This window comes from Aquila chrysaetos, chromosome Z (genome assembly GCF_900496995.4).
Source record: "Aquila chrysaetos chrysaetos chromosome Z, bAquChr1.4, whole genome shotgun sequence".
Lineage (NCBI taxonomy): Eukaryota > Metazoa > Chordata > Aves > Accipitriformes > Accipitridae > Aquila > Aquila chrysaetos.
The window spans coordinates 20079666-20103614 of record NC_044030.1 but is presented as its reverse complement, the minus strand read 5'-3'; the positions used below and the strand labels follow the sequence as shown (position 1 = coordinate 20103614).

Here is a 23949-nt window from a genome sequence, read left to right as displayed (position 1 = left end):
TGAGTTTAAAGAAGGCAGAATAACAGAGGCAAGTGAATTCTGAGTCTGCCTGAAATCCTGGATCTGACAGAGTCTCCAACCCTCATGGCCAAGTTTTTAAAGTTCTGACCATTTATGAAGAATTTCACCCACTTTGGCTGTTCAAACATCAAAGATCCAACACAGTCACTAGTGCAGATAAGCAACTGAGTTTTGCAGCAGTGTCTGTCTTTGTGGATTTGCAGAACCACATGCAGAGCCATAAGACATGCTCAAGAGTCACACAGAGAAACTACTAAATGGCTTATGGGAAAGTTTCGACAAGAGATTAGGCACATCTGTAGAACTGTAAGTGGTAAAGACAATAGTCTCTCCTCTAACTGATAGATTCAAAGAGCCCATCACCACAATACTTATGAAGCCACATTCTTCCCTGCAAGATGACTCAACTTTCCATTTGCCTGCAAGTTAGTTAAGGCTTGCACAAATTCTCTAAAAATGTAGCAGGACCTTTTAAGCAGTTATTTCCATGCTAAGGAAAGTGAATCTAAATCACATTTGAATAAGATCTTTCAGTATCAGCTGGCAGTCTCACTAGGACAGAAAACACACTGTTGCGTATTTTTTTGTATATGGAAACCAAGAGTGCATATAATAAGCAATTCTACAGAATATCACGCTCTATCTAATATCCTACAGAACCTAAAATTCAGATTTACACCGAGCAACCAGACAGGATTTGCTGCTAATGTAACTGAGATTCACCTACCTACCTGAAAACCAGAGCTGCCAAATCAGCCAGTCTCCAAAACTGGACTCAGGGGAAGGTACTTGAGCCCCCAGAACTCATGACATGTGCTCTTTCCAGTTCAGAAATCTGAAAAGCTCCCTTTGAGTCTAGAAAAGAGCAAGCACTGATTATCATCCTGCTTTCACCCATGAATGACGTTAACAGTTCTGGCATCAGCTGCGCTGGCTCCAAATCACCACCTCTCAGCCAGGACAGGGCACCTTAAAGCACTCCATAGGGTGTGAGTGAGGCATGCAAAAAAAAAAAATTACTATCTCTGTCTTAATGTACACTAAATTTAGTTTTCAAAGCAAGAAAGAGAATTACTTCCTTCACTCTGCAAAATTATGGTGATGTAAATACAGCATTGGTGATTTTTTCACTTTCTCAATTTTATGGAAGCAATTTCCCTCAAAGCAGGTTATTTATTATGTTGCCATCCTGGAGGCCCATGTCTAGAAAAACTGTAATCTGCAAATATTTTTAAAAGATTTTGTAAGTGCTGTAATTTTTCAAGCATCCTGTTTGGTTTAAACCACTCCATTTACGGGAAAAGAATTTTTGTTTCTGCTGGTCCTGGTGAAACTTGCATTTTTTACATTGCACTTGGAGATCTAAAATACACTTAGGAAACATTATATTACACTATACCTGTAGTTAAAACACCGTGTTTACTTTCTCCCCCATCACAGCAATCAATCTTAACATGTTTTTAAACTTAAAAAAAGAAGAAAAAAATGGTTTTCTTAATTTGGATTCCAAATGGTTTCAAGAGCCCAAATTACAGCAATGGATTGATACTGCAATTTTTTCTTATGGAGGTTCTAATAAGATTGAAATTATGATTAATCACACTGCACTCTCACTGCACTCACGCTGCACACTGCACTACTCAAAAAGCAGCTCTGTTAAGAACGTCTGTGAAAGGGCTTTTTCGTTTGCTTACTGAAATGGTGAAAAAACATAAAGGATATAATATCAATGAATGGACTAAAACAAAACAAAAGCAACTGAACCAAAGGGGAAAAAAATTACATATCCTATCAAGTTATGAATAAGATTAATTTAGACCAGAAGCACAATCTGGAACAATCAGTAATAAAACAACAGAAAATGCACAACAGTGGGAAATCTGCCATTAATATATTTTGGAGCACTGAATGTACGAAGGCTCAAGTTTAAATTGCACAGCTAGTAACTAGTTCATTGTACCTCCTCTGTGCTTTAAAAATATTTTCTTAAGCAGAGCTACCCAAAGAAGTCTTCAAATACATTTGTTTTGAGTATTGGTAATTTAATGCTAACACCAAACCCAGGTTAAAATAATACATTCACATACAGATCAGGAGATTGTGTATGACATAACTTTCCATGGAAAATTATGATTGAGCAGAAACATCAGGAATTAACAATTCCGTTCTTCAGTCATTTTAGAGATGTGAAATCTGACCAGAAAAGCTTGCTTAACAAAGTAAGCTTAAAAGATACTCATCTTTTTTCTCTACTTCCTGCAAAATTTTAGAAGAGAAAGCGGCTTCTACTTCAAAGTGTGACTCCTTGAAGAAAACGCACATACAATATTTGCAATTACTAGGAAAAGCCCACTGCAAATTGAATTTATGACTTTACAAGTGAAAATACAGCAGCTGAACTAACAAAATCAGGTTGAGTGTTGATTTTTTTTTACAACTACCTCTTATATCAGTAAATTCTATGGCAGGAATAAATTTTATTTCATGTTACCTATCTGTTGTACTTTAGATACCAATGGTAATGCAGGAAGTTCATAAATGTGAATCCTCAGGAGGCTTACACGCATCACTGAGAACAGTAAAATGAATGGTTACACATCTGCAGTCTGAACTTTGAGATGAATACAAGCAAATTGTGAATGCGCATTTTTCAAATGATTGCGCCCATTATTTTCCACTAACTCATGATTGTTGGCAGATATGAATAATACATTTTAATATAGTATAGAGATTCAATAATCACAAACACAGAGAGTATATATTGGTATATATCCATCTTCTATGCATACATAATACTAAAGCTAGAGGTTGTCATCTGTTTTTAATACTAAAACACCAAATAATTTATAATGCAGAACTGTAAAATATATATAGAACACTGCATCAATCATGTACAAGTACTAGCGCTGTTCAACATTTCTGTAAATCCTCCATTAAACTTAGATTTGAGACTGAACCAAAGACTTATATGGATCAAGTCATGGTTGCTTGGAACACTGAGAGACATATAATGCTGTGCTATTTCATGTCAAGATTATTTGTAGTTCACTTCATTATTTCAAAGAATACTAGTGACTGAAATACAGTGCACTCTACATTAAAGCCAATGCTTATTCCTTCTCTTTAATTCAGGAGGCAACCACTAAATGACAATTGGGAGATCAGCTGACAGGACTCCTAAATTATTTGACACAATCGGTACACTGCTAATGTAAGCAAAGAAAGAGCAGAGCCTTGTGCAGCTATTCAGTAACATTGTCAAATAAGAAGGAATTAACTATTTCAATACTAATGATGTCTTGCTTTGCATTTCCACATTCTCTGTCAAGCCTCATAACATACCATAAGCCATTAGTCAAGACAACCACCATGACTCGTTCTGTATGAAGAACACACAGAAAAATGAAAATTCAGCCATTACATCCTGGCTGAAAGTATAAAGCGCATGTGTCACCTAAAACCACTCCATAGTAACACAAAACTTAACCAAAGTAAAAAAACACCACATGAGAAAGCCTGTGTGAGTGGACACACTGTCCTTGTATTTACTTGAGCAAGACTTCAGAGATATGCATTTTTAGGAGAATTAAACATAATATTCAGGAAATGAATGGTTACATATGATTCCCAATCAACTTGAGAAGAAAGTGATACATACAAATATGCATGATATTTTGCTTTAGCAACAGTTTTCTCCAGGTACAATCTGAAAAGTACTGTGCCATAAAAGTGTTCACAACTTCTAAAGTCTTTTGGCAAAGGTAATGAATATTCAACATCTGCGGGGCTGTTGCAAGTTCATGAACTACAGAAATAAAAAATATGCCTTCTTTTGGTAGCCTAGTTCTTGTGTAAAAATCCAAAAATAATACACTCTAGTAACGGCATCCACAAGGAACCAGATACTTGGCCCCGAAGTAAGACAGAGCAGCAAAGGGCTTATGGCAACTACCACTGCAAATGTAGGCTCCAGCACTTATGTTAGGATGAAATCAAGCATAGCAGAGCTCAGCCTTTCCAAACCATGCGTTGGTTTGGGGGGAGGTGGGGAATTCTGTCTCAACATCTTTAATAAAGCACATGTGACTCATTGCACTCTCATTTAAAATCAGAAACTGAGGTCTCTCCTTTTTCCACTGAATCAACAGCAGCAGCACTGGGGGCAGTAGCACTGGGGCAGCGATCCTTCATAAGTTTCTGCTCTCAGTACAATCAGCTCAATTAAATCATAGTATCTGACACTGCAGTTTTGTGACACAGTGCTCAAATCCTGGCTTTGTTTGTCTCCTTAATGCTATGCAACATGCTTATTCACCTTATCTTCTGCAGTGGCACTGATCATAGAAAAATGTGGAATTAATTTAATCAGTATACCATCCCCATAAAGCTTCCTAACCTGCTTTTTTTCATTGAAGAACACATTTCATTTATAACTGTTGTTTCAATAAACCAAGTAGTCTGAGGTATCTTTGCTCAATATGATTCAAATGCTGAAAACATCTGTTAGGTCATGTTGGGTTTGAGTTTTTTTGTATTATTGTTTTTAGGATGAGAAACAGCATTTTTCTGTTTCTCATGAGGATGAGAATGAGAAGGATGAGCATTTTTCAAACACTTCCCTGCATCTTTCATTTTCTTATTTAAATTCCTCAACCCAAATTCAATAATCGTCCATTAGAATTTCAACACCTTGTAGTCCCATAGTAGTCTGTTCAATTACTTTTAGAAATATCCTGGGAAAGAACTAATGCCAAATGGTACTCTCTTAAGTTTGTAACATTCAAATGCTGTATTTGAAGTTAGAAATTTAGAGCTTGCCTCACTTACATTTGCCTGCCAAAATATATATCCTGCATTTAGTCCCATGATGATTTTTTGCTTCATGTGAGCTTTAATTATAAATTCAAGGGAAGACTCCTAACATTCTCTGCAAGGATCACAATATGTCAAGTGTATCCACCATCTGTGTGAAGTCTATGCACTGCCCTGCTCACGTGTGGAAGGCCTGTTTTCTCCCCAACAAGGGCCAAACCACTTTCCTCTTCTGTCCTCCATCTGCACCCTTTTTTCCCTCTTCTCTAACTTTTGGACAATCAACTCTATTGTCCCATCTTTTGCACACTGATATTCACTAGGACATTCAATGGCTAAACTCTTAACAAAATGTAATAATCCAAATTTCAAACTGCAAATTTTATATGGATGCAAAGTGGGCTTTACTCACAGTCAGGATCTGGGGCACCAGTGGGTAACCAGCATTACACTTCCATTAGATATGTGAGTCAGCCTTAGGCAGGCCACAACACACAGCACATTTTGTGGCCATGGGCCAAAAAACTAATCCTGAACTCAAAACCTCACTCACAAGCACTCACTCTCCTTGTCACTCAGACCAGCCCACTTTCATTTGAGACTACTTGATGAATCACACAAATTTGACTGTATGCATATATTACAGGTATTGAATTTTAAAGCAAAGAAATACTATTAAAAAACATTCAACAATTTTACTGCGAATATCAATTTTTCTCATAATTAGCAATGGCACTTGATCATTAACATCTATGCTAGTATCTTTATTTTGATAAATTTAAAGTGAAAAAAGGACAAAAATGTGACAATTTTTCATACCTGATTCCCTAGACATAGCCTATGATGTTGTTTGCAAAAATTCTTAGGAGTTAAACAGCGTAAACTACTTTAAATTTAAGCATTGTCAAACAAGAACTTTTTCTTTCAGTTAAAGTTTGGCGGAAAGTGGAAAATTCAGTGAAGAACAGCTAAATTATTCTTGAGAGACATCTGTGCCCCTGTGATGAGAATGTAGTCTTCTGAAACTGTCATTATTTTTTCATTTGAGAAATGAGAAATCAGAAATAGACTGCAACTGCACTTCTACAGTTATACAATGCTATCCTACGTAGAGTACTGCTATCCAATACCATTTGTTTTAAATAATATAGGCAGCAGATATGTTGGAATATTAGCCCTCAGTTGTACGGATATCAGTGCTTTAACAAAAGTGTGGGACGAGATGATGGCAGAAATGCCAACTATCGAAGTAGTAATATCATTTTAAGCTGCAATTTTGTAATGCTTTCTTTCAGAGATTCCTAAAACCCTTTACAAAAATTGAACTACATTTTTGAAACTATGTCAAAGAAATAAACCTCACTACATCAAAAACTACAATGTTAAAATAAGTTATGCATGGGGGCATTCATTTGCTTGTACTGATTTTCATACAGAATCTAACTGGAGGATCACACGGTAATGTTTTACAAAAGGATATCTACCTCATGCAGGGCACAACAAAAACTACTCGGAAATATCAGGTGGCTATTTCTATTTCTTGTTTTCCCCCATTCAGCATTTAGCTAGTCTAAATCATATTTATTTTAGTCTGTCTAAGCCCTATAGTGAATGGAAGATCATTTATATCCTTACTGCTTTTTCAAGGATGCTCATCAGTATTGTCCAAGTGTTTCACAAACATTCATTAATTCATTCACAATGTCAATTACAAGATGAGAAAGCATTATTATCCCCATCCAGAAATTGGAAACAGAGACAAAGGGACTTATGGGAAGCCACAGAACACAGCAGAAGGGCCAGGATCAGAAAGCATATGGGAGTATGTTCATATCTGTCCTTGTCTCCAGACTGTATTGATCACTGCCAGAGGTGGGAGACAGCTCTCACTGCAGTTAATTTCTTCTATATATCAGATGCCAAAAGGCTCCATGTAGACAATATAAATGTGAAAGCACACAGCTTTCATGGCTACCTGCTATATAATGGTTTGGGTTTCGTGCTTAGCACCACACAAGGCCACCATCACAGAGGCAGAAACACAGGCTAGTCAGTGTTGCCTTGTCCATATTAATTATGATGATGTCTCTTCTTTTCACAGGGCTTCATAGAATCATAGAACAGTTGAGGTTGGAAAGGACCTCTGGAGGTCATCTGGTTCAACCCATGCTCAAGCGAGAACCAGTTGCCCAGGACTGTGTCCAGGCAGCTTTTGAATATCTCCAAGGTCGGAGACTCTACCACCTCCCTGGGCAACCTGTGCCAGTCATCCTCACAGTGGAAAGTGCTTCCTGATGTTCAGAGGGAACCTCCTGTGTTTCAGTTTGTGCCCATTGCCTCTGGTCCTGTCACTGGGCACCACTGGAAAGAGCCTGGCTCCATCCCCCTTGCACCCTCCCTGCAGGTATTTATACATATTGATGAGATCTCCCCCTGAGCCTTCCTTCTTCAGGCTGAACAGTCCCAGATCTCTCAGTCTTTTCTCATGTGAAATGCTCCAATCTCTTACACATTTTTGTGGCCCTTTGCTGGACTCTCTCCAGCATGTCCATGTCTCACTTGTACTGGGAAGCCCAGCACTCCACAGAGTACTCCAGACATAGCCTCACTAGTGCTAAGTACAGGGAAGGATCCCCTTCCTCGACTTGCTGGACACACTCTGTGCAATGCAGCCCAGGATACTGTTTACTGCCTTTGCCAAAAGGGCACATTGCTGGCTCATGTTCAACCTGGTGTCCCCAGGTCCTTTTCTGCCAGGCTGCTTTCCAGCTGGGTGGCCCTCAGCGTATATTGGTCCATGGGGTTGTTCCTTCCCAGGTGCAGGGCTTTGCACTTCAGTGCAGTAACCTGAGGTTACTGTTAGCCCAATTCTGCAGCCTGTTGAGGTCCCTCTGGTTGGCAGCATGACCCTCTGGCATACCAGCCACTCGTCCCAGTTTTGTGTCACCTGCAAACTTGCTGAGGGTGCACTCTGCCCCATCATCCAGATCATTAATGATGATGTTAAACAGGACTGGACCCAGATTTGACCCCTGGGGTACACTGCTAGTCACTGGTCTCCAACTAGACTTTGTTCCACTGGTCACGACCCTCTGGACCTGGCCATACAGACAGTTTTCAATCCACCTCACTGCCTGCTCATCCAGCCCATACATAAACAGCTTCTCTGTGAAGATCTTATGGGAAACAGCGTCAAAGGCCTCAGTGAAGCCTAGGTAGACACCATCCACAGCTCTCCCCTCATCTACCAGGCTAAACTTTTCATCACAGAAGTTTATCAAGTTGGTCAAGCATGACTTCCCCCCCCGCGCTGACTACTACTGCCGATTTTCTTGTTCTTCATATGCCTGGAAATGGTTTCCAGGATTAGCTGCTGCAGTATCCTCCCAGGGATTGAGGTGAGGCTGACAGGCCTGTAGTTCCCTGGGTCCTCTTTCTTGCTGTTCTTGAAGATGGGGGATGACATTTGCTTTCCTCCAGTCTTCAGGTACTTCTCCCAGTCACCATGATGATCAAAGACTGTTGAGAGTGGCCTCACAATGACATCTGCCAGCTCCACTCATGGGTGCATCCCATCAGGGCTCATGGATTTACGTATGTCCAGTTTGCTGAAGTATTCCCTGTCCTGATCCTCTTCCACCAAGTGTACATCTTCCTTGCTCCAACCTTCCCCCACCAAAAGCCAGTCTTGCTAGTAAAGACTGAGGCAAAGGCAGCATTCAGTACGTCCACCTTTTCCATGTGCTGTGTAACCAGGTCCCCCACATCATTTCTTTACCCTGTTATCTATGTGCCTTCCAGCTCCATTAGCAAATGAGCCAAGGATATCTGCTAAACATCCCTGCCCACCAGGCAACCTACCAAAAAGGGGAAGGACAAGGACAGCACGAAGTGGCTTTCCCATTTTTTAATTTAAAAACACCTGACTTCATAATTATCACAAATCTTTTAGCTATTCATGTAATTTCCAATGATGGCTTTTTTTTTTTTCATGGATCTTCAACCAAAAGAAGACATCGAGTTCTCCACTTCCAGTACACAACAAACTATCTGTGTAGAGCACAGTCCTGTGGGAGGGCTCCCGTAGCATTATGCAGGACCTCTGAAGGGACTGAGGAAGACTAAGTACACCACAGGAGATACACTCAACCTCTAGCACCTTCAAATTATGAAGGTGCTAGAGCTGTTCAGGAAAAGGATGAATCTTTTTCATAATGAAAAATATTAGGCACTGTTAGAACTCCATATTACAAAAGGATGTTGCTATTGACAATTCTGCTACTGCAGTTCCCTAATATATTTTCTTCTCATTTTATAGGCAGATAAGTGAAAGGAGTTAGACAATTTATTCAAGACCATGTGGTGCTAGAACCGGGATTAGCTGGTATGTGCTTGCATTCTTTTGCTCTGTTCAGTGTACCAAGGCTGTTCTTTTTCCTCAGAAAGGTGTCAAGGACAGTCATAAGAAATACTTTTTTTAAGAACTGTTTAAGGAAAGATGATGGAACATTTTATTTATTTCAGTTTAACCATTTATCTAGAAATAAAATATTTTCTTGTCAGATAAGTAAGCTGCAACATTCCACCAACTGGAAAGCTCAGCTTCACCTTACTCCTCTACAGTGTATCTCATGTCACAGAAACATATGCCTTGTTAGTCTATTTCGTATTCCTCTTTGTTTGACAGTACTCACTTTCATGTGAAATATTTTTGTAGCATGAAAAAAATTGCATGAATTCATCTTTTTATGTCCTAACTTCAATTTTCAAGCCATGTTTTCTCCCTTGTCTTTGTTAAATAGCATGAGAATTGCACAGCAAAAGAGTCGGATACTCAGCAGATCTTTTCAGACTATATCCTTAGATACAGATCAGTTTTGATGTTTTCTGTGGTTTTGTTTGCTTGTTTCTTTGGTTGGTTGGTTTTTAATGAGGAAGGGAAAGTCTATTCCTGAATAAAAGATACTAAATTTGACATGCAATTATAGTTGTTGTTGTCAAACTTCACTCTTACAACTTGGTACCATAATTAGAAGCATACTTCATTGACAAGACTGTGGAGTAACTTAAAAATTAATCTGACTGACAAAGCAAAAATAACCCTTATTACATCCATTTAAAAAAAAAACAAACAACAAACCAAAACAAAAACCAAACCAAAACAAGAAGAAACTCTTAGCAGTGCAGGGCTCTTCCTTGAAATGTTAAAAAACCATACACATTACTTGTCTTAAAAATACATTCAAATCCTTTTAATATAAAGTTGTACTGTGTTTTATATATGATAACCACCTTACTGTCATTGCTGATATTTTTCCTGTAATTTCACATTTTTTTTCACATAATTGTGCACTAGATTCAATGCTTTCATGTAGAACATTTTAAAACGCTAACTTTCTAACATTGCTCCATCAGCCTGGTCTCTCATCTGGATTTTAACACTTGCAAAAATGTGTTTGGCCTGGATCTGGAGGTTCTTTAGGGCTGAGCTTAACAATCAAACTTGGAATAGAGACTATAAAATGAAATTTTGGAGTGGAAAATTGCCAGAAGTCTCTCCTACACTCCATTGCCCTTTCTATAATTCCTTACAGAGGGGAATTAAGTGGTGAAATAACAAACTAAACTCAGTGCAAAAGAAAACTAGACTGTCTCAGTACAAAGAATAAGGGATGCACACCCAGATGCAGAGCATCGACAGACAACATTGTAGGAAAGCAGTGGGCACGCAGTTGTGAATTTACATCGGCGTGTATAGGAGTATCCACGGCAGTGCTAATCTAGATAGCACAGTTAAAAATAGCAGTGAAGACAGATGAAAGCAGACTTCAGCATGGCTTAACAATCTGTCCAGAAGGCTTGGACAGCCCTCTCTTAAGTCTAGGCTGGCATGTCTTCACATCGCATGTAGATCAAACCTAGTACAGATCTGTCTGCATGTCCTGCAGTCGCACTACTGGATTGCAGTGTAGACACATCCAGAAATAGTGCTACTGTAGATATGTTCATCTGAAAACTGCATTTGCAAAAAGCAAAGCCTGGGAACATACCATAAAGCATATGGGAACTGATGAGGAACACATGCTGGCGAGAGTGTCCATTTTGCTAAATTGTATTAGCTGGGCTAGTTCCTCCCTCTACACTACCTGCTTCGCTTGTGCTCCTGGAGGACACTGTAACACGTGCGGGTTGGCCTTTCCTGTGAGGATTCACAGAGTCAGGCCAGATTAACCTGATCCTTCAGGTACAGTGACCCACCCAGCTTTACTGTCTAACAAAGAGACACTGTTACACTCTACAAGCAGCTGGAGGTTACCGTGCTAGGTGTAAATGGCACCCATTCCTCTTCATAAAAGTACTAAGGCCAGATGCCGAAGCCTGAACCTAAGCAGGCACATTAGTTATCTACTGTTTCAAGGCCACTTATTTCAAAAACACATCAAGATACCAACAATGCCTTCATCCACTACTGCTGCTACCAGGGGCAGAACTTACTGTGATGCAGAAACCCAGGAGCTGATAAAAGTCCTTCAAATTCAGGACCTTCTCCCCTCAAACAGTGGTTTGCTGTATCGCTGCAACACTACATCCTCTACTAGCTACAAACTACTACAGACACTACATCCTCTCAAAGATGGCTTACTACCATTTGTCCAGCAAGTGACCAAAGTGACTTATGCATGTTCTTAAACTGACTGCATAATGAATGATTCACTCCAGGGAGATTTTGTGTGCATTTCGTTAAATAGCAACCAGAAGACAAGTGGAAAAGGAATGCAGTTCTTCAGCACGCTTAGCTGCCTTATGAGGAGAGTATAAAGCTATACAAGTTAGTGTTGACTCCAACAATTAAAGTTCTGGTAGGAATTGGATCACAGCAGCAGGAATTACATACAGGCTAATTTACTATGGGAAGAAGAGAGCTAGCGATATACAGAAACTTCTGGGCACAGGGATAAAAATCCCGTGCTGCTGCCTGTCTCTGTGGAAACCCTAAGCATGTGCACAGGCATGCTCCACTTCGCTGTCCAGACACGGGCATCTCAGCACTCAGTCACAGCTAAACCTCCAGTTATTGGGCAGTGCTGCTCCAACAGTTAACTCCTCCACATATGAAGCATCACAGCAAAGAGCAGAAATACAATCTCCATTATGCTGTTTGCTAATGTGCTTCATCTATGACCCTCAAGAACAACTGTAAGGAGATGGGCAAGAGTTTAATTGCTCTCTGTTCAGTCTTGGAGAATGACAGCTTAAGTCACCAAGTATGGTGTGAAAAACCTACCCATTAGACTGACATTATCAATACTTTTGAAAGCACTATCAAGCAGCTGAGATAACTGCTAAATTTGTGTCATATTTACAAGTAGCAGATTCATAATGCTAAACAGTAAGTAATACTTTAACTATTAAACTGTCTTTATGTCAACCCATGAGTTTTCTCACTTTTACTCTTCCAGTTCTCTTCCCCATCCTGCCATGGGGTAGTGAGTGAATGGCTGTGTGGGAATTAGTTGCTGGATGGGGTTAAACCACGACACTATGGAAAACTTAAAATGCCATATGCAAATAATTAATACAAAGATGTATACAGAGTAATACAAACAAACTCAGCCTCCTAAAAATTATGCTATCACATTGCTTTAAGCAAGTATCACATCAAGATGTTATAGGATGTATTATATTCAAAAGGACTGTGAAAAGCTGAATCCTCCTTTTTCTAGTCTGTTTCTTGTTCCATGGGTACACTGCCTCACTCCATTCACATCTACCACAAGGATGCCCATTAACTTAAACATGAACAATGTTAGTCAAGGAGCCCAGGTAACTATGATTCTGCAGATATGAAGTGAAAAGCATTGGCGGAGTTCAAGATTACAGTATTTATTCAAAGTTGCTTACATTTAGCTGCCTAAATTCCTTTAACTCTAACTTAAAATCTGGTTTAGGTTAATGAAAAGCAAATAATTAATGATGTAAGTATAACTCAATTTCCTGGTTACATTCTGTAACTCAAGATAAGTTTTTGCCCATGTCTTAGCAACAAGCACAAATATTGTGCTTTATCCAGTGCTCAACTTTCAAGTTAGCAAAATGATAATATCCTAATATTTAACATAATTAGGACACATACCTTAAGACTCTCTGAATGTACAAGAGGACAAAAGGGTATACTTAGACTGAGCACAACAGAGGTGTGGGTCAGGGAATGTGACGTGCAGCTTATTTACCTTGCTAGCACTCTTCTACTTCTGTGTATACTATATTCCCCAGTTTTATTCTGCTTTATTTTGTTTGTTTGGTTGGTTTTTGTTGTTAAAAACATCTTGGATACAGCATTTACAAATATTCAAATAAATCTCTCACCATGCTGACAACTTCAATATTTAAAATCTTGAGGCAATTCAAAAGCAATTTTGGGGTTCTTCATAAATTTACTACTGTGACTCAACTGGAACTGAACAGCGTAGCATACAGAAGGCAGAATATTTACAGTCATATTTTAGTAAAAGAGAACATGAGATATGTACATGCACTTATAAACATGCCAGCAGTTATATGTTGTTAGTCTGGATAGTTAAAGGTATTTCTTATTTCTTAAGAAAAATGCCAGTCAGTATGGCCAGAACCTGCAAAAGGAGAGCAGTATAGCTTGAAATCATAATCATGTGCATACCCCTGTCATGCACATGTGAGAAAGTTATGCAGCACAGCCTGATTTTTACTCACAGATGTAAACAAGTTTGCTAAAATGGGGGGGGGGGGGGGGGGGGGGGGGGGGGTTGAAGGGAAGTGTGAAGTTCCTGATTAGAATTTCATTTTAAATAGTAAGTTCCAGATTGATACAGTAACAATGAAACAGATGGGGGGAGAAGGGGGAGGATTTATATACAAGGAGAGGTCAAGTAATACATTGTATTGAGTTTAAAAGATAAGTGAGACAATGCCTTTTTCTCTGGTATAAACAAAGAACATGCCAGCAGTTTGACTGCAAACAAGAACTGGGGAGGAAACGGAACTGAAAAGGAAATGCTTGCAGAAAACCTTACAAACCTACTGTTATGTTTTAACCAGAAAAATATATTTTCAAGCTTTACTCAATAATTATTTATAAAGTGCAAATCAACCACATTCATATTCAAAATAAGCTTTTGTAAATGTTCCTTAACATGCAAGAAAATATACCTACTTACAAGAAAATATACCTAATGAACAATTGCCCCAACTGCTGAACTATGACAGCTGAATTGTACTTCTCTTTGATACCTCTAAGATCTTCAGACCTCTGAATCACTTGGAGCTTTTACTGAGAAGATGAAATTACTGCTCCACCTTAGACAGGTAAGCAGCAGGTGATGTTTCTACCACAATAATTAATTAATTACTTTTTTCCCCTGAGTTAAAAACTTTCTTGGGACCTTAAATCAATATGCATATCTGATGCATATGTTGTCTTCTCTTGTTTCCAATGGTTCCACTCTGCATATAAATCTATCATACAACCACATTTGCATTTAAAGAGAAATTCCCTTGTGTTTACTATGCACCTGCTCCACGTAAGCCTATCTTCTCTGCCTCCTTTGAGAAACAGACAGATCTGCCAGAAAAAGAGAGAGCATGGACACAACACTCCTCCAAGTCCTCTTGCCAATTATCTAAGCATTATTTCCTTTAGTTTAATTATGGTCCTATTCTGACAACAGTTGAAAAGAACAACTACTTCCCCTTCCAAAATCCAATACTTCTCAACTTGTTTTAACATATTTTTCATCTTGACAATGAACATTTATATTTCAACTGTACAAAATCACTGTATTTTCTAAGCAATATACAGTAAAGCATTGGCAAATGGGTTCCTTACAAAGAGTTTCACCTGAAAAATATGAACTTTTCTTTATTTTACTTAGCATTAATTAACATGGCTGCACAAGGAAGGATAAGAATATTCTCCTCCTAGCATTTTACCTTCAACTGTAACCTGAAATAGATGTAGGTTTATTCTAATAAAACTGAAATAAAAATGGTAATTGTTCCCTTCTGTTCCCTTCCTTGCTCCTGTAACCATGCTTGTGATTCATGGGTTGCCTCTGGAGCTTTATGCAGGTAATCAGAGACAGACGGATAGAAATAAAGCTCTGCTGCACATCCCATCTAGTCAGCTGAAACATTTAAAAAACAGGTATGGGGACATAACATGCTGCATCCCACAAAGGCTGCTGAACTACTGGTCTTTGCGCTTGTGAGGTGCAGCATCACAACTCCATGCATACAGGACACCAAATGATGCCACAACTATGAGTACCAGCATCCCTGCACTACTGTCAACGCAACTTTTGTGCTGCTGTCTGTGACAGTTGAGTCCCCACACACTGGGCAGCCTCTGGCTGGGTGCTCCCCTTTCTTGCTGGCACCTCATCACAGCGTGAAGGCAGCACTACCTGCATGTCTCCAATTCAGAGGGTAGAAACTAGAGCGGCCACAGCACATCTGTCACGCTTTCCCCTTCCTGGTTCTAATCAGGTAAGTGTCCAACCAGGATGGAGCTGCTGTGGGTGTAGAGACAACAGGGGCCTGGGACATTCTGGAAGAGGACTGTGCAAGGGGGAGAGCTGTACCAGCGTGGGTGGTATCCCACCTCAGGTATGTGTAGGAAGAAGACTTCTGGCACCTATGAAGTTCGCATGGGGACAGGTTTCAGCCCCTGGCAAGAACAGACAATTGGGAAGCAGAGGGGCAACAAGAACCACTACTTAGTTTCTTGAAGCTCTGCAGATGCCTTGTCAAACAATGGTTACAAAATGTGTAGATATTTGGGATTAGGGTTTTTCAATCACAAAAAAAATAAATGCAAAGTGACCTATCACTTATTCACAGTGCTCGGGGGAAGGACTGCATCTCCAAAGGTACCACTCAGTCACCTTGTCCAACCAGTCTACCTTTTACATGCAGCTCTTTGTAAACTCAGACGCTGGCCCCAAAGAAATCATGTCATACTTACCACGTCACTGTCATTAGAGAAAAAACATTAAGAGGAGGAGCAGTTTCTATCTAATATAATTTACTGCCTTCTATAGGACTTCCTTACCGGAAAAACTGCCCATCTCCTTATGACAAAATGCCACTTAAAGTATTTTGAGTAGCCCGCATTGGACTACTCTCTCACACAAGGAGCTTTTTTAACAGGCTCCTCTTCACTGGCCCCTTCCTCTGATACAATTCTATTTTACCCACTTTTTCAACAAGCTACAAGCCACATTTGCTTTCTGCAGCACATTGAGTCAATGACACAGACCAGAAATCACAAAGATCTGAAAGATGACTGAACTGCTGGTTTAAGATACCATTAGTGACGGGGTGAAGTGGAACAGTCAGTTTGCATAAGTCAGTCTTTGACACACAAAAACACACAGAAATGAAACATACCACATCTTACAAAGGGAGCCTTTTCACACCAGGCATGGGCACTATGCCTCTGCGTTAACTGAAGGAATACCTAAAGGAAAGGTTACCATACAATTTTGTAACTATAACTATAGCGGCAAGGCAAGTTTCTTCTTGACAACTGGACAGGTCACATTCTAATTGTTTTTATTCACATGAAAAGGCCTTCTCATTGTGTTTGAACTCCCTCTTGAACGATGCCTCATGCCTGATCTCAAGACCAGGTTTCCAGTTTAGGTGCAAAATCTTCAAAATATGGCTCCAGTATAGCACCAGGCATACTCGCAGGCTTAGCAGTATGAAGAGAGAAGAGGCTCACCAGGTAGCCCATGAGCTAGTTGCAGAGGACTTTAGGGTGAAGAAGCTCCTGTTTATGGGTAGTAGTAAGGCAATGGATCATATTATTTATGGCTCATTGGGAGTACACACAGTACATATACCTACTAAATTCAGTAAGGGCTGGACACTATGAAAGTCTGCTACAGCATGTTGGCCAATGCTTAAACACATGCACATCATTCAACATAATTCCTGGCTGGAGGATCAGAGCTATTTGCACAAGATACAAAGTAATTTTGATTTTCCTATGCTACCTTTGTATCCCCTTTCTTCAGCCATTTAAGTATCACCAAAGGGTCCAACAATCAAGTGATTTGCTTCAGAGTAATTTTTTTTAAAACTTTTTTAGTTACCTTTTGCAGTTGGATGGCTGAGGTGTACAATGAGGCCATGCTTCCAAGATTTTCTATGGAACCATAGGCACTATCAGTGTTTTGGTAGGTTTTGGGGGGGGCTTTTTGAGAAGCAGTTGTGACTGATTATTATCCCTCTCAGAGCTGTGGCTTTAAGCCAGCCATTGAAAGTGCCATGAGGTGATAACACTGACAATGAAGACTGAGACTGTTTAGGAGTTGGTTTGTATCCAGTATCATCAGGACCTGATCCTCGAGCTCTTCTTCACATAAATTGCATTTGATCGCATAAAACCGCTCACTGATACGGGTATGAAGAAGGTTTAATTCCTGGTGCTGCAAAAACACGATCTTGGACTGACCCAAGTACAAGCCAAGGCGCAGTTTTTTTACCAGGCAACTTCGCATTTTCTTCCCCACAGTTACAAACATGCAGCTCCTACTTGATTTTCTTCCAGATTTCGGCATACCCCTCTGGGACAGGAGGGTGCTCAGGGCTGCCCGCCCGCCGGGGACGCCCGGCTCCGAGCAGAGCAGAAGCAGATTTGCGTCGGCTTCGGGTGTCAGCGCGTTTCACCGCGCTACAAGGGGTTTTGCAGCGGCACTTCGCAGAGCTGACATCACGTATGTGCTCAGCCCCAATAAAACCCCCCGCGTTCAGCCCTGATTTCATGCGGAAAGCACTTCCCCGGGGCGGGGGCGGGCTGGCGGGGGCCGGGGCTCGCCCCCCCCCCGCCCAACACCCCGCTCCCGCCCCCCGGCAGCCTCTCCCGCCGCCCGGGCACCCCCGCTCCCGCGCTCCCCGGGGACGGCCCGGCGGGGGAAAGCCCGCAGCCACGCCGGGCGTCTCCAGCGCTACCCGCGCCCCCCGTGCCCCCCCGCGGGGGACCCCGGGCCCGGCTCCGCGCCCCCTCCCGCCGCCCCGGGGGACAGCGGCGGCAACAAAGCCCCCCGTCCGTTCCGTTCCGTTCCCCTCCCCTCCGCTCCGCTCCCCTCGCCTCACCTCACCCCTCCGCTCCGCTCGGCCGCGGCCGTTTCACGGCAGCCGCGGGGTGATGGAGACGGGGGAAGGACCCAGGTGCCGCCTCTCGGCTGCCGCCCCCCGCCACTCCCCGCCGGTGCAGGCAGGGCTCAGGCAGCGGCCCGGCTCCCGCGGCCCCGCCCTCCGCCCCTGCCCTTCCACCGGCCCGCAGCCGGGAGGCAGGGCGGGGGGCGGCTCCGCCTCGCACTCGGCTCCCCGGCCGCCCGGCGGCGGCACTCACCCGCCGCGCCGCGCCCGCGCCCGCTCCCGCGCCTCCTCCCGCCGCCGCGGCGGAGGCCTGCTGCGTCACAATGCGGCCGCGCCCGCGCCGCGCTCCGCGGTCTCGGGGCGCGGAGGGCGCTGCCACGTGACCGGCGGCGGCGGAGGCGGCGGGCGGACGGTACCGGCGGCGCCCCCCTCTTCCCCCCCCCGGGGCGGGGGAAGAAGAGGCCCCCGCGGAGGCGATGGGGGCCGCGGTTGCCGGCGCGGGGTTTCCGGGGCGCCGCACCCCGCCGCGCCGCCGAGGCAGCCCTGCCCCGCCGGGAGCCCCGCGGCCTGCGGTGGGTGCCGCCTCCCGGCCCGCGGCTTGCTGGCAGCACCCCACGCGGGTTTTACGTGCGTGTGAAGCGATGCCCGCGGCATCGGAAATTGCCGCGCCGCCGTGCCAAATGCCAAGCGCGTGGCACTGCGCCGCACCAAAAATACCTGAAAGTGCTCAGTTCGACCCGCTCACATCTGTTTAAAATAAAAACTTGGTGGGTTTGGGGTTGGTGTTTGGTTTTTTCTTGTTTGGGGCTTTTTTGGTTGTGGGGTTTGTTTGGGTTTTTTTTCTCCTTGGTCTGCTCTAAGACCTGGAAAGTGTCACTACTTCCCTCTGGTTCACGCGGATGGAGCCGGTGGCACCCTCGACCACCTTCCCGCTGAGCGGGTCTCACCTGCCCCGGCCAGAAACCTGTGTTCTCTCTCGGAGTGCTGTGGGTCAGCAGAGCTGCGAAGGGTGCTCTTGCCCCCCGCCGCACTGAGCACTTGGCAAGCCTGCCAGAAACCCGCAGGCTCTCCCCGGGGGCTGCGGCCCGAGGAGCACCCTGCCGCTGGGGCATCTGATGGCAACAGGAGAAGAGCAGAGAAGTGAACCTTTGGCTAGTTTTCTTCTTCGTGATTTAGCCTACCCTGGGCCGTGCTTTCACAGCATTAACAGGGAATTTCCCCCCCCGCCTCACTGTTCATCGGCACATTTTCCATCCTGCCTCTTAAATGTATCCCTTTATATACCTTTCCATCTCCCCCTGCTTCTGTGTGCTTTTGCATTTCAAACACAGAACTTTGTAGATTTCATTTGCTTTCGTGAGCAAACACTGCAAAAGCCCAAAAAATGCATGTAGGAAATTAAAGTGAACTTATGCTTGTCTGGTATTTTGGAAAACTATTGCCCACAGAACACACAGAGCACACTCAGCAGTACCGCAAGTGTGCCCACATCAGTCAGCACGTAGCACTGCTCTGGACGAGTATCTCTGGAAACAGGGAAAACAGTTCAGTTTCCAGCTCAGTGTGTCTCTGTCCTCCCTGTAGGGATTTCTAGTGAAAGTGCTAATCAAAGTGTGGCTACTGGACATAAAAGTAGAACTCATTCCACTTAATCCTGAGACACGGTCATCAGACAGTAACAACCTTGAGAAGCTTTTCATCTGAACCCAGTGACTTGGAGATGAAAGGACATATAGTCAGTCCTCCGGGGTGTGTTCCTTGAGCTATCCAGGTGCTGCAGCATCACGCATTTTCAGATATTTTGCAGCTCATTTGACATACTTGCCCAGTAGTGGAAAGCTGTTGTATTTCTTTCTTCTTAAATTACATTTTTAAGATGTGTAGAAAACAAGCTTGAATACAAATTACAGGGAATTCTAATCTTCAAGTGCAAGGCCAACTACGTGGAGCAATGCTATCTTAACCACCTTAAAAATATCTGTGCTGATTGGGGCGGGGTAGGGGGGTGGAGGGGTGGGTGAGGGAGGTTTACTTTGGAAACGTCTTTTGCTTTTATGTCATTTGCTTTTATGAAAGGGCATATTTGGACACTGCACATTTCACACTTGTACATATATGGAGGTTAACTAACCATTTGGGGTATTTGTAACGCATTTCATTAGGTGGTTTTATACAGGAATGTTGGTCAGCTGTGTGTGATTAAATGGTTTGAAAGGAATGCAGGTCAGCTCCAGAACACAATGTCATATAGGAGTATGGCCTGCTTGACGAACAGTGTTGATGAAAAACCAAAACCAAAAAAATCTTATTTTAATTTAGAGGCTATAAATACCATCCATATGCAAATATAGCTTGTAAGATAAATGCCTGCCAAGTGTCTTTGTATGTGTTATGTATGATAGTATCTCAATTAGAGCTGATAACCCTGTTTATATATCTACTTCTGAACTCATTGCTGGAAATATTGTTTGAATAAGAAGTGCTGATTAGGCTACATGGCTGTACAAAAACTAAATTATGATATACAACTTCAGTTCTTATAAGAATTTCAGGATGAATTTTTCCTGCCAGTTACATGGCACCGTCATTACTTTTTGTCTAAAATAAAATCACAGAACACTAGCTCTCTTCTTACTGTGTGACCAGATACAAAACTTTGCTGAAATAGAAACAACTCCTCATTGGTCATCATTCCCAATGGAGTAAAGTGGCTCGAAAACGTCTTGCACATTGTTTTTCCAGAACCTTTCTCCAGGATCATTTAATGGTTTGTTGAATCTCAGTATTCCTACTTGATGAAGCCAAGGCTGGTATCTGCGTCAGAACTGCACAGTGTATGGTTGGATGCACATGGGAAAAGACAGATCTTCTGTGGACTAGCAGCACTTGCAAAACTGAATTCTGTGGCCCCCATCAAGGGCCCATGGTGGTCAGCAGCATCCATCAGTGATCACATCCATCGATGTTAATGAATATGAGACAAAACCCTTCACTACTTTTGAAACTCCCCTAAGAGATGACCTTGAGACAGATTTAAAAGTGTGGTGCTTGATAATACCGCTCATGAAGACACGACCACGTTTTAGTTAAGGCATGAAGCCCATGGAGATATGTCCTGCAGGAGCTTTTCTATTCCTGTGGAGGAGCAACTCTGATGCCTCTTCACTTTTTCCTGGAAATGTGCAGCAGTCCTGCTATGGAAAATGTGGGCAGAAGCAGAAAGGAGGCAGCAGAAGACTGGGAGAGATGAGTCCGGTAAGGTACAGTATGTTGCCAATTTTTTCAGAGCAGCAAGGTTGGGAATCAGTGTTCTGCTGTGCAGGTAACTTGAACAGTCGGTAAAACTGTAGGGTTTTTAAAGTACTTCATATATAAAGGCAGCCTGTGGACTTCCAGATGGTGACCTTGGACTGTTGATGTGTGATATCTCCACAAAGTAACATCACCAACAGTATCACATTGAGCAAAACCTAGCAATTACAGAGTAAGTGTATCTCCTGAAGTAACAAAGAGCAAGCTTTAACTTCATCATATGATGATCCATGATGACTCACAGTGATTCAAAGCAGTCATCAGGGCACTTAGATGTTCTCTTTAAAAAAAAAAAAAAAAAAAAAAAAAAAAAAATCCCATTCAGCTTTGAGGACCAGTAAGAATAACCACCATTTTTAGAGCATGACAGAATTTGTGTACTCCCTTCAAAAGAGTGAGCCCAAACCAGGTGCATTGTTCCTACCTTTACCTTCAGATTCTGAGTGGAGATAAATGGGACACAGATCAATTTAACCTTGCATATAACTTTCAAAAAACATTGTTCATATTTTTTCCTACCTTCAGTTTGCCTTACAATATATAAAATATTTTACTCAATTCGGAAAAATGTTTTCATTCTGAAAAGCATGTAAAAATATAGCAAATATAAGTATAGGCATAATTCTCTTAGACTAAGAGAATGACAACATTGCATAGGCTGTTAGAAGTACTGACTTACTGTTTCACTTTGATCATGACAAACAGTACCACATGCATGCTGATGAATAAGTCTACCATCTTAGATACATGAAATTGCTACATCTGAAGGAACTGTGAGACTGTGTACCTGGAACTGCAGTAAAAATGAATTGGTTTTCTGCTGTGTTTTTGTACTGTTTTTGTGTTTATAATGTCTGAACCTGATCTGTTAGCCCACAATGGGGCAACCTGCTGTCAATAAATTTCAGAAAGCAAGAGGTTGCCTTGAAAAGAATGCAGGTCAGATGCTCATCCATAAGAGGAGATGGGATTATGAAAACTTTAATAATTAGTTTGAAAACATCTTTCCGTGCATACAGCTTTGTTTCTGGAATAGTGCAAGAAGGTATTTTCTGCAATCTTAAGAGGCCATTTACGTGTCAACTAGCATGAGGGGAGAGGGTTCTCAAGCCTGGGCTTTGTTAAAAGCTTATTGATATGATCTAGTCTGTTGGGTGGATCGCACAGAAAATTTCACAATGTGGCATCCAATGTCCTGCTCACACATTCAGCAGAACTGTGCAGAAGAGCTGAACATAATATGTATGGTTGGAAAACTACTACATGGCATTACTGGATCGAAAGGTCAGGGACAATTACCATAATCAGCTACCCTAGGTTCTGGCATAAAGCCCTGGTTGAAAGAAAGAATGGTTTTCAGAAAGTGATCTAATCCTGATCACTACACTCCTAACAACATTGTTGTAACAGATAATTAGCTTCACTGTTAAATTATGTATGCTTGGTCCAGCTCCTCATTCAGCTATTTGAGTTTAGAAATTCAGACACTGGCTTTAGTTTTTCCTTTGCCTGCTGTAAATAAGCAGCTGTCCATTCTCATAGATTTTCTTACCACCCATGTATTTCCAATATATTTTCAAGCTTCCTTTCAAAAATTTTTTGGATAGATTATAAAGGATTTTTTGGAATTCCCTGAGATTTTGACAATAATACAAGCCCACAACTTTGCCTTCATGAATATTTGATATCACAAATTTTAAATCTGAAAATTAATGTTGGCAAGTTGGAAAGCTTTTAAGTGTGGTCCTCAAAACAAATTACAGCTGGTAATACTTTTTTTTTTTTTTTTTCTGTTCTTCCTCTGCTATATGTACAATGACCACCTTTGGATATGGCCACATAAACAAGCTACCACGAGGTAAGATGGACTTTGAAGTAGTGGATTACATCCTCTGCTTCATAACTGCCCTGGTGTAGCATCTTCTCTCTCCTGTGCTGAAGTCGGATCACTTGCTAAGGGAATGTGCTCTTGTTAAGGGGCAAGTAAGCTTGCACTCATTGGAAGGTTAGAGTGCAAACAGAAGCAGATCCCACGAAGTAGCTGAACCCCACTGGCTCCTGCATTAGCTTACAACATTATAGCTTGCTTGTGGGTTTACTCAGCTACTGTTTTATCCTGGGAATACACATGTAGTTGGCTGTCCAGAATTACACTCTGCTTATGTCCCACCCTGTATGTGTGACCTGCATTCTTTGATGTGACCTCATTAGACAAGAAAAACAGGGTAAAAAGGAAAGGTTGTTTTTTCATATCATTAGAATATAAAGATGTTGTATGGTGCCAATTTAGAGATAAGATAAAAAGTCAAAAGTCTTGGAGTTGAAGTTCAATGTCAATTTACACATATCCTTTTCAATTCAGTAGGAGTATGAATGAGTCATTAGAGGAAATCCTGACTGGGCAACACATTAAATTGGATTAAGACCAAATATTATGTTTCACTTGAGCCTTAAGCAAAATGTGTACCACCATAAACTTATTGAGATCTAGAAATGAATTCTAATCACAGCAACCCTATGAATTAATGAAAAACTTCACAGCTATAGCCGATATATCACTACTAATTCAACTGTTTTGAAGATGCCCCCATTAATAATGTTATTCTGAGAAATTTTTAATCCATGCTTACTGTCAATCTCTTGGCAGAAGGCTCCATCTTT

General features: G+C 41.9%; 1 protein-coding gene across 3 annotated transcripts in view; it reads right to left on the bottom strand.

The window, feature by feature from the left end:
• The window catches only part of LOC115337143 (synuclein alpha interacting protein), a 91492-nt gene extending 73320 nt beyond the window's left edge, over positions 1-18172 (bottom strand). For 2 of the 3 annotated variants that reach the window (XM_030005207.2, XM_030005210.2), the window contains exon 1: positions 17971-18172. The gene's annotated coding sequence lies outside the window, so the exon portion shown is untranslated. Of the gene's footprint in view, positions 1-16967; positions 17513-17970 lie in introns of those variants that run through there. The other variant, XM_030005208.2, reaches the window with a different exon arrangement.
• Positions 18173-23949: the final 5777 nt, after the last annotated feature.